Raw genomic sequence first — 10134 nt, 5'->3', positions numbered from 1 at the left:
ATCCTCTTATGGCATTAGGTTGAAGTAAGCTTATCCTTGCTATCTGCTTTAAAAGATGTCCTGTTATTTTCATGTTATTCCCTAAAACAGTAAATGACATGGTTCCTGAGTTAACCGAGCAGTTCCAATACCATGGAGGTGAAAATCATTAGGATTTGATCCTTTGTTGTATTGAAAAAACTTTGTGCCTATAGAATATTAAAATTTAGGAGGAAATATGCTAAGCAAACATAGTTTCTGACCTGCTAAGATGACATGAGCAAGGGATTCCCTCCTTGTTCCCTCCCTAAAGAAGCTCTTTTCTATAACAGGATGGTCAGATGTTAAGCTTGTGTGATCTACTTTGTTTTCTACACATCTCAGCACTCTAAGACTTGCCAGTTGGGACCAGATGCAAAATGGTGGCTCAGGCAATCACCAGACATATGTTAAGAATTAAGGAACAGGTTGCCTCTGAGCAGTTGCTTAGTGGAGGAATTTGTGAACACGACCGGAACAAAGCCACTTGTCCTTCCCCATAAAACTCCCCCTTGATTCCCTAACCAAGCCCAGAGGAGAAGCTTTTCAATAGTTTATAAATCATCCAGATCAGGAGGTCCTCACTGATCTGCCCACCTTGAGAAGCCAAATGGTACAAAATGGTAAAGTGAAAGCACAGAACAGTGGGCCCTTTGGTATCTACCGACAATGCCCCTTGGATAAAAAGTGGGTGTCTCATTATGTATAGTGCTGTAGTAAAATGGTGTCCCTTATATATAAAGGAGCCTCCGGTGGCCATGGGGATAAAAGCCTGAAAGCTGCCAGGTTCGAATCCCACCCGGGGAGAGTGCGGATGAGCTCCCTCTATCAGCTCCAGCTCCATGCGGGGACATGAGAGAAGCCTCCCACAAGGATGGTAAAACATAAAAAAAACAACATCCGGGTGTCCCCTGGGCAACGTCCTTGCAGACGGCCAATTCTCTCACTCCAGAAGCAACTCCGGTTGCTCCTGACACAATATATATATATATACACACTCAAGGTTTGTTTTTTTGAATTTGGGAGGGATCGATGGACATTTTCAAACTATGAATGGTTGTAGAGAACCAAATGTACTACTATATTGTCAATTCTTTGGGTGAACTAAATTCTTCCCCCCCCCCCTCAGGGGCAGTACCCTCTACTTGGAGGGCATTTAAACTATTGAATAAATACAATTTGTCACCAAACACCGTATTTTTTCAATTGTAAGATGTTATTGATTGAAAGACACGCCCTAATTTCAGTACCACCACCACCAAAAATACATGTTACAGGTGTGATTCTAAGATGCACCACATTTTAAAAGATGTTTAAGATGTCTCAGAATTTTAAAAATCCAGTAAATGCCGTGGCGCAATACAGTTATCTGTACACGTAATGTATGTATGTGTGCAGCTGGGGTGTCCACTTACACAGACAAGCTTCCACTTCCACAAATAGCTATAGCTCCTACTATTCAGCAGACACCAATGGTCCTCCCTCCAATGACATTGCAGGTTATATCGAGCGCTGTAAACATGTCAAAGTGCCCTGTCAATGTCCTCAACAAACACCATACTGCCCATCACCTAAGTGAAGGCTTTCATATGGAGCCAATTTCATCATAGATTTTATGTTTTTCCCCCACCACAGACATCCCAGTGTTTCTTATTCTCTCAATTTGTATGGAATTTGCATAACCCCATCCACTGCCTCTCCCATAACCCTTTCTTATTCTTTTCCTTTTCAGCAAACAGAGGAATTGCTCAGCAACTGAACATACTAGAGAGGTTTGGGGAGAATTCCCCACGATTTATAGGAGTTGTAGGTAGGTACTGAGATGTATAACTCACTTGCAAACAGTGAGCACTCTGATCTCCACCAAAGATGAAATTGGATGTAGCTTAGAACACAGAACCCCCATGACCAGAAAAAAATACTGAAGGTCTTTGGGAGAAATTCATCTTGATTTGGAGGAGCTATAGTTCACCTACATTCAGAGAGCACTGGGAACCTAAACACTGACGGATCTGGACCAAACTTAGCACACATATGTGATATGTCAAAATTTGATTAGTGGAGGGGTTGGGGGCGGTGGTGGTGGGGGAGGGGACTGACCTTCCTTTCTGGGAGTTGTAGTTCACCCAGAACCAGAGAAACTGTGACCTCAACCCATGATGGACCTGGACAAAACTTGGCACACAGAACCTCCATGAATAACTCAATCTACTAGAGGGGTTTGAGGGGACTGACTCACCATAATGGGAGTTGTAGTTTACCCTACAGCCAGAGAAAACACTGAACCCTACTGATGATGCATCTACAGTAGAGCAAACTTGCCCAACATAACAAACTTTAAGTACTGATGAGTTTCTGGGGGTTAACCTGGCATGATGTCAGTTGTAGTTCATCTCCAACCTTATGCATTTTGTACAATTAAAATTTTGACTTTTTCAAATAACCCCGGCAATGCTGGGTACTCAAGCTAGTAATTTCATAAGGACTTCAGCTTTCTCAGCCAATGACTGCTGATACCTCACCAAACTACAATTCTCAGGATTGAGCCATGGCAAATTAAAGTGGTGTCAAGCTGCATTAATTCTGCAGTGAATATACAACCTTGTTCCTCCAATTTGTTCACACCATTTCCTTCTCCCTTTTCCTAGTTCTCTTCCTCTTGTCACTAATCCCAATGGAGATTTCTATATTAGTCTGAGTGACCAAAGTGGAATCACCTTAAACCTCCTTTATCTGCTTAACCCAGTATCCACCAGGAAACTCACAGGCGAATTCTTTAGCCATATTTTCTGAAATGTAATCAACAGAGCTTATTTCCAAAATCTGGGCCTGTGACTCCAACTCTACTTTTCTTCTCCTCTTGTCACCAAGAAACTTTGATGGCTCATTTACTGGGATCCTTAATCAAAGATTAAATTTAGAAACTGATCAGATCTCTGGCAGATGCTATTAAAGAAACACCCTGATGGGCTGAGGTCTAGAGGAACTCCATGGTTCCTGAAGAGGCTATGAAAAATAGAAGACCCCCTGTCTCCGACGATCAAGAGAAAGGGAAGAATTAAGGAAAAAAACTTTCAGTTTCCCTTAAGTTTGGGAAGGGTTATTGAAATGTCTAGACTTGACTGAAATAGACAAATTAAGAGATGCAATTAACAGAAGAGAGGGGTGGCAACAGATAATTAATGTAGCAGAGAAATTTACGTGTTGCACATTTCAGTGTGGAGTTTGATGCACCATTTTAAAAAGTAATTGATCATGTAACTCATTAGAAAGATCCCCCCTAACTAATGTGTTGTTATGGATGTTATTAAAAAATCAGTGACTCATGTGTTTTCCTACTTTGTATTATTTTAAAAAATTCCAGTATTGCTTTAAAAAATTAGGATCAAGAGTGGCATAAAACTATTAAAATGTCCATTAGAACATTTCTAAAAATACACAGTGTAGCCCAGGTGGCTTAATGGGTTAAACCCTTGTACCTCAGGACTGCTGACCAAAAAGTCAGCAGTTCAATCCGGAAAGTGGGGTGAGCTTCCATCTGTCAGCTGCAGCTTCCCATGCAGGGACATGAAAGAAGCCTCCCACAGGATGGTAAAACATCAGTCATCCGGGCATCCCCTGGGCAACGTCCTTGCAGACAGCCAATTCTTTAACACCAGAAGCGATATGCAGTTTCTCAAGTCACTCATGACATGAAAAAAAATCTATAAATACCTTTAAGAAGGAACTAGAAATTATTACTCATTGCACCTCAGAAAACAGCTGCCATTTCTATGCCTAACATTTTTTTAAAAAAATGTTGTTTTGTTACATATTACCCAAAACGTAATTTGCTATGAGCAACTGTGTGACTTGCAATTGGCTAATTCCAAGCTGTGTATTGAGATATGCATTGCGGTAGCAGAGATATCTCTGTGAATGTATAATTGGTTACCTACATTTCAATCTATCTCTGTGCAGATGTCCATGAGTTGTAGTCTTGGAGGGAGAAGATGAAATTATTCCATCCCAGGGCAAGGAATGAGGAATGCTATCCAACACAGAATATATTGGTGAGAAATGAATGATTATTTTGAAGCACAACCAGTTGAGATGGAATATTACCTAGAAGATTGGCAGATTGAAGGGGCAGTTGTTTGGGGTACCATAGAGAGGCACTTACTGGCAAACCACTGGGGCACAACAACACAGAGCTTTTTCATTGGCTTTTTTATTGGAGCCAGTAAAAAGACTGGAAATGTGCTTATGAACCATACCAGGCTTATGTGTTTCTACAAGCTTCTTTGGGCTTATGTGTTCTGTGAAAAGATCAACAAAAGAAGACTTAAGTGCCTTGACTGGTAGAAACCTGACACTTTCCCTTTATTGTTACTTCACGGGTAACAGCCTAAGCATATTTACTTACTGGGATGCAAGTCCTTTGGAGCTTGGTGGGACCTATTTTCAAATATGAATGTTTAGTATCAAGCTGGAAATGTTCCAAGGCAATGAAAACAATGACAAGTTCTAGGGCCCAGATTCAAATTTTCATTTCCAGCCAAAGCAAACACATTGAATCAATGGAAATTCATTAGATATGTTCCATTGATTAAATGAGTATACTCTAGTTGAAGACGTAACATTTGAATTTAGAGCTAGGCTGTAAACCTACTGGTTTAATCTACCTATGCAATCGCATACCATTTCACACTGGAAATGGGAAATGATATTTGCTAAATCTTCTTTCTCCTTCCCTGGAAGAAATTCTTATTGAATGAACGGCTAATACATCAAGAAGAAAAGATCCTGCCCTTTGTGTTCCCTGCCATGGGGGACATTTTCATTCTTGGGAAGTAACGAAAAAATGTATGACCCTTCAATATTTGAAGGGTTGCAGCTCCTTCTATCAGATCAAGACTTTTGCCATTTCCATTTCAACCTTCTCCTTCCAAACTCTACTGCTCGGGTAGACCGGGTCTTAAATTAAGCCCTAGAGAAATGGGATTTGACTGTGCACTCTCCATTTGATATCAAGACTTTGGTGAGGGTAAGAAAAAGCCGAGAACACAATAGACCAAGTCGCAAAGATTCATGATTCTAATAGTGTCCTTTGGGAAGAAATCAGAACTTTTTGAAGAGCTGCAATATTGCTAGGTTGTGAAGGTTCCTGGCATAGAGGACCCTTTTCTAAACAGCAGACGGCAGATGCTCCCAGACAGGGTAGTGAGGTGTCACTTATTTTAAGGGAAGCCTTCCTATCACATAATAATTCTCTACTATAGTGTATTTTATTATTCAGTGTGATTCACTCCCTGCCAGATAAAATGCTAGAACTGAAGTGTATTTTTTCCTCCTATTCAGAATTAGCGTTTGTTTAAAATGTGAACACAGAACCCACATACAGTTTTGTAGTGATGGTTACTTGGTTGTGTGTGTTTGTAAAAACGTGGTTCTTCTTTCATAGAGCCATTGTAATGCCTTGAATTGAGACTTAAGGCATACAAGTTTGAGTCTCCACTGAACCAAAAACCTTATTGAATGACACTTAACATGTCTCACAAAAGTGTTGCCAGAAGAGACATAAGAGGCATCTATAATGTATAATTAATACAGTTTGACACACTTTTTTTTACTGCCATGGCTCAATGCTCTAGAACCTGTTGTAGTTTTACAAGGCATTTAATCTTCTCTGCCAATGAGTGCTGTTGCCTCACTAAACTATAAATCCCAGGATTACATAGCATTGAGCCAGAGTAATTAAAGTAGTGTCAAACTACATTGATTCCACAGTGTAGAGGCAACCACAGCTAATGAAGTAGATCCTGGCCATTGCTTCTTTAATAGAAATATTGGTACCATACTATAGCATGAATGCAACGGGACAATAGCTGTGCAGCCATGGATCAAGGCTAGGGCATCCTGGCAGTTGTAGTTCGATGAGGACCCTAGCACTACTGAGTAGAGAAGAGACCTTGTAAAATGGTGAGTACACCTGCCCTGTAAAATTAATGCAGTTTGACACCACTTGCCATGGCCTAATGGTGTGAAATCTTGGATGCTGAAGTTTCACAAGGTCTTTAGCCTTCTCTGCCCAAGGGTGCTGTGCTTCACCAATCTACAATCATCTGGACTTCTCAGCATCCAGCCTCAGCAGCTAAAGTGTGATCCAACTGCATTCATTCTACCATGTAGTTTGTTGTTGTTTATTTATTCAGTCACTTCCGGCTCTTTGTGACCTCATGGACCAGCCCACGCCAGAGATCCCTGTCGGCCATCCTTCAAGGTCAAGCCAGTCACTTCAAGGATGCCATCCATCCATCTTGCCCTTGGTCGGCCCCTCTTCCTTTTTCCTTCCATTTTCCCAGCGTTATTGTCTTCTCCAAGCGTTTCTGTCTTCTCATGATGTGACCAAAGTACTTCATCTTTGCTTCTAATATCCTTCCCTCCAGTGAGAAGTCAGGCATTATTTCCTGGAGGATGGACTGGTTGGATCTTCTTGCGGTCCAAGCACTTTCAGAATTTTCCTCCAGCACCAAAGTTCAAAAGCATCTATCTTTCTTCGCTCAGCTTTCCTTATGGTCCAGATCTCACATCCATAGGTCACTATGGGAAATTTTATTGCTTTAACTATGCAGACCTTTGTCTGCTTTTCACTATTTTATCGAAGTTGGCCATTGCTCTCCTGCCAAGAAGTAAACTTCTTCTGACTTCCTGGCTGCAGTCTGTATCTGCAGTGATCTTCGCGCCTAAATGGTCTGTCACCGTTTCCATGTTTTCTCCCTCTATTTGCTAGTTATCGATCAGAGAAAGCTGGAGACCTTGTAAAACTGTGGGTACACCTACACTGTAAAATTAATGCAGTTTGACACCACTTGCCATGGCCTAATGATGTGATATCTTTGATCCTCAGAGGTAATGAAGTCTGTTGGAAACTAGGCAAGTGTGTTAAAATATCTGTGGGATAATGTCCAGGGTGGGAGAAAGACTCTTGTATGTTTGAGGCAGGTGTGAATGTTTCAATTGGCCACCTTGATTGGCATCGAATGGCCTTTCAGCTTCAAGGTCTGGCTGCTTCCTGCCTGGGGGAATCCTTTGTTGGGAGGTGTTAGCTGGCCCTGATTGATTCATGTCTGGAATTCTTCTGTTTAAAGTGTGATCCAACTGTATTAATTCTATCATGTGTAGCTCAGTGATTCCCAAATTCTGATTCTCCAGGTGATTAAATTTCAACTCTGAGAAGCCTCCGCCATTTTGTTTTATTTATTTATTTACTATATCTCCATCCCACTTTTCTCTTCCCTGGTGGGGACTGAAGGCGGCTTTACATAAAGGCGACTATTCGATGCCTTAGCACAATAAAAAGGTAAAGGTTTCCCCTGATGTTTAGTCCAGTCGTGACCACTCTGGGAGTTAGTGCTCATCTCCATTTCTAAGCCAAAGAGCTGGCGTTGTCCATAGACATATCCAGGTCATGTGGCTGGTATGACTGCATGGAGCGCTGTTACCTTCCCGCTGGAGCAGTACCTATTGATCTACTCACATTTGCATGTTTTTGAACTACTAGGTTGGGAGGCGGGGCTAACAGCGGGCGCTCATTCCACTCCCTGGATTTGAACCTGGGACCTTTTGGTCCGCAAGTTCAGCAGCTCAGCGCTTTAACACACTGTGCCACCAGGGGCCCCTTTTGGCACAATACAATATTAAAATAGACATTTAAAAATAAAATAATAAAATGCAGTAGAGTTTCACTTATCCAACACTCACTTATCCAACGTTCTGGATTATCCAACACATTTTTGTAGTCAATGTTTTCAATATATCGTGATATTTTGGTGCTAAATTCATAAATACAGTAATTATGTCACGACCCAGGCTGCAGAGCACCAATAACCATACACAGAGGCCAGAATCTATCTAATATCTTTATTGTAGGAATATATAAAGTTAATAAAAACAAGTGTAGAAAATAGTCCAGAATTAGACCTTCCAGGAAAGGTCAGAATTAGTCCAAAAAAGCAATGTCCAATAAGAAATATTAAGGTCCAAAGTTGTAATCCAATAACCGAAACACTCACTTTGCCAAGCAAAGTGAGGGGAGATGACAAGGTCCTTTAGTCCATGAAACTTGAGCGAGGCTAGGAAATAACTTGATACTTGAAACAAGGCTTGAACGTGGAACAAGGTAACTAAGAACAAGAACAAGGTCCGTGGAATAACTTGATAAATCCGTGGAACAAGGCAAGGATTGATCCTGGGAAACAAGGCAAAGTCCGTAGATAAACAAAGGCTGGGAAGCAAGGCGAAGGCTGGATAGCAAGGCAAGGCTTGAGCAGGAGCGAGGCTTGAACCGGAGCGCGCTGTCCAGACACAACTCGCTCCGTAGGCTGACGAATTGACTCCGCGAAGTTACTACGCGGGTAAAACACCTAAATAGAGTCTAGCTTCCCGCCGAAGCAGTTCTCTGGGAATCAGAACCGAAAGCTAACTCTGAGACCAGATGTGAGACTCCCCAAAGATTCTCACGAGAAGCAGTCTTAATTGGCCACATTCTTAGCTGCAATCCTCGCACTCCTGCGCGAAGCTGAATCCAAACTTCTCTGTTGTTTACAAAACTCCCGGCGCAAGAATACGGGAGAAGTAGGCTCTGGGCTTGTTTGACATACTTCTGGGAGACAACTTTCTTGCAGGTGCAAGGTTCCCAGATCTGCCTGGGAAAGATCTGGCAGAGAGGAATCCAGTTCAGACTGGGAAGGTAAAAAACCCAAGTTTTCATCTTCATCAGGAATTACAATGTCCTGAGCAGGACTACAAGGCCCATGGGTCATCACACTATCCCCCTCCTCAAGGCCCCTCCCAAACTGGGGCCCTCTCCCCGAGGCGCGAGGTCGCGGTTTGGTGGGATAGGTCTGATGAAAGCGACGGGTTAGATCAGGAGCATGGACTGTGGAGGCGTCTTCCCAGGAGCGTTCCTCAGGGCCAAAACCCACCCAGTCAATGAGATATTGTAGGCGGCGGCGGTGAAAGCGAGAATCCAAAATGTCCTCAACCTCGAACTCCTCCTCCCCATTCATCAAAACAGGAGGGGGGGCCGGTTGGTCTGTATCAGGACGCACACCATCCGCCGGAAGGAGCAGGGAACGGTGAAACACTGGGTGAATGCGCATTGAACGCGGAAGTTGGAGTTTGAAAGTCACGGGGTTTAATTGCGCCATCACTGGATAGGGGCCAATGAAACGGGCATCTAACTTCCGGCAAGGGCGGTGGGAGGGCAGAAAGCGAGTGGACAGGAAAACCCGATCTCCTACCTTGATTTCGGGGCCCGGCTGGCGATGTTTGTCCGCGTGGCGTTTATAGTCCTCCTTGGCTTGGTCCAGTTGCTGGAGCAAAAGTTGTTGCACCGCTGTGAGTTCCTGCAGCCAATCCTCTGCTGCGGGAACCTCTGAAGTTTCAATGACAGGGGGAAAGAAACGTGGATGGAAGCCGTAGTTTGCAAAGAACGGCGTTTCTTTTGTAGAAGCTTGAACTCCATTGTTGTAGGCAAACTCAGACAGTGGTAACAGAGAAGCCCAATTGTCCTGTTGATAGTTTACATAACAGCGAAGATACTGCTCCAAAGTGGCATTGGTGCGCTCCGTTTGCCCATCTGTTTGGGGATGATGAGCTGAAGATAAGCGAGAGTCTATGCCCAATAGTTTTTGTAGTGCCTTCCAAAAACGAGAGGTGAATTGAGATCCACGGTCTGTGACTAAACTCTTGGGCAATCCATGTAGTCTGAAGACATGTTGAAGAAATAGATCCGCAGTTTCCTTGGCCGTGGGGAGGCCTTCGCAGGGAATGAAATGGGCTAACTTGGTGAATAGGTCCACCACCACTAAGATCGTGGTGAATCCACAGGAAGGTGGTAGGTCAGTGATGAAATCCGCGGAAATTATTTCCCATGGGCGAGATGGGGTAGGAAGGGGGTGTAAAAGCCCTGAGGGCTTCTCCCTTCGTATCTTGGAGCGCTGGCATACTGGGCAGGTGTTGACATATTTTTCCACATCCTTGCGGATCTTGGGCCACCAAAAATCCCTTAGGATCAAATGCATAGTTTTAAATAGTCCGAAGTGTCCTGCTGGTTTGCAGTCATGACACAGA

This window comes from Anolis carolinensis, chromosome 2 (assembly GCF_035594765.1).
Source record: "Anolis carolinensis isolate JA03-04 chromosome 2, rAnoCar3.1.pri, whole genome shotgun sequence".
NCBI classification, from domain to species: Eukaryota; Metazoa; Chordata; class Lepidosauria; order Squamata; family Dactyloidae; genus Anolis; species Anolis carolinensis.
This window is presented reverse-complemented; position numbering follows the sequence as displayed.